General features: G+C 33.3%; 1 protein-coding gene across 1 annotated transcript in view; it reads right to left on the minus strand.

The window, feature by feature from the left end:
- Positions 1-1,907: 1,907 nt before the first annotated feature.
- Positions 1,908-2,051, minus strand: part of LOC310719986 (uncharacterized protein) — a 12,262-nt gene continuing 12,118 nt past the window's right edge. Inside the window, exon 17 of the mRNA XM_083530226.1 lies at positions 1,908-2,051. This exon is cut by the window's right edge and continues 712 nt beyond it. The gene's annotated coding sequence lies outside the window, so the exon portion shown is untranslated.

A 2,051-nucleotide genomic window follows, 5' to 3' on the forward strand; every position in this document is an offset into this window, starting at 1 on the left:
CCTCACAAAAAAAAATAAATAAATAAATAATAATAATCCATATATACATACATATATATTCATAGTCATAAGTTTATATATTTTATATCCACTAAAAACTACTTAACTACTACTGAGCTGAATATGAATATAGTGTTCTTTACATTAAATCAGGGATGGGAAGTAACAAAGTGCAAATACTTCTTATTTACTGTACTTAAGTAGATTTTTCTGGTATCAGTACTTTACTTCACAATTAATTTTTCGGACAACTTCTTACTTTTACTGTTTACATTTTTAAACAAATATCTGAACTTTCTACTTCTTACATTTTCAAACCAGGCTCGTTACTTTAGTATTAATTTGGTGACATGTCAATATTTTTCCTTCTCATTGTGCCATTTTTCAGCCCATTAACCAATTTCCTGTCATTGCGCATCTTTTTCAATCCACTGGTGTATCATTTCCTGGTTATCACACACTACAGATGTTGATTAGTTTACGAATCTAACAATGAGCAAGACAAAAGGCAACAAGAAGTATGGGGTTAACGTGGATGAGACAGAGGGAGTCGTAAACATGAGTGAGAACTTAAATTATGCTATTTTTTATTGTACTGATAAGAGCAATAAAAGTTTCTTTCGGCTTCTCCCGTTAGGGGTCGCCACAGCGGATCCTCCGCACGTTTGATTTGGCATATGTTTTACGCTGGATGCCCTTCCTAACGCAACCCTCCCCAATTTATCCGGGCTTGGGACCGGCACTGAGAGTGGCTGGGGATGGTTCCCTGACCGGGAATCGAACCCGGGTCGCAGCGGTGAGAGCGCTGCATCTTAACCACTAGACCACCAGGATAAGAGCAATACATTATTTAAATTTGTAAAGGATATACTTTTATTTGTATATACTCATTAACAACAAAACGCTGTGCTTTTGTAAAATAAAGAAAACAGACCTATTAAGAGGTATTAATTTAAGGTACATTTAGAACAGATAAAAATGTGCGATTAATTAGCTTTTATTGGTGAGTTAACTCACGCCAATCATGCGATTAATCGCAATTAAATATTTTAAACGATTGACGGTATGAGGGATTGACTAACATTAATATGAGGTAAAGTCCAGTTACCAGCGTGACACTAACACGGGTAGTAATAATAGCTACTTTTTACTTAAGTACATGTCAGAACCCAAACTTTTTACTTTAACTTGAGCAAAAAAGTACAGTCAGTACTTCAACTTTTAAAACATGAGTATCTGTACTTAAGTGAAAGATGTGTGTACTTTTGCCACCTCTGCATTAAATACATCAAACATTTACTTACAGGAATGTTACAGGGTATAAGCAAACTTTCAAATTAAATTCAAAAATATTCAAAATTATTGAAAGTTTGCTTATTATTAATGTAAAGAACACTCCCCATTGTATACCAGGTGGGGTCAAATGTATTAAATTTCTTAATCACCATTTATAGAAGACTTTCATGTCATTGTCTGTTTTTAGGTGGGAGTGATTGGGGGGAGGGGTGCTGTCTTTATTTTCAGGCTACAGAAAATGTACATGTGCAAACAAATTGGCAGTGCAAGTGCAGGCACACAAGTTGACATCTTGTGCCTCCCAGATTGAGTTTTAATTAAACTCAGTACTCTTTAACATGCATAATTTGTGGCCTATAGTTTGTTGCTTGCATGTTTTTATTGTGGAATATTTGTTGCTTGCTTTTTTTGCTTTATTAAAGTGTCTGCACAAAAGAAAAAAAAAATCTGGATTCAAATGTATAACATCTAACGATGTTAAAAGTGCAACTATAGTAAGCGGCTTCATCACTCAGGAAAATTATTATTATTATTATTATTTTTTTTTTACAAAGGCTGTAAAAAAAGAAATCATGTATTTGTACTGTACAATAAACAGTAGTGACAATGAGTAATGATTTGTTATCTTTTTTAATGATCTCATACAAATCTATTACAGAATACAAACAATATCTAAAAATATATGTTTTATTCGGTTACATTTTGTCGAACAGTCTTCAATAATTTAGAACTCCGCAAAATACCAACTATTGTTC

The sequence above is a fragment of the Silurus aristotelis genome (genome assembly GCF_946808225.1).
Source record: "Silurus aristotelis genome assembly, chromosome: 25".
NCBI classification, from domain to species: Eukaryota; Metazoa; Chordata; class Actinopteri; order Siluriformes; family Siluridae; genus Silurus; species Silurus aristotelis.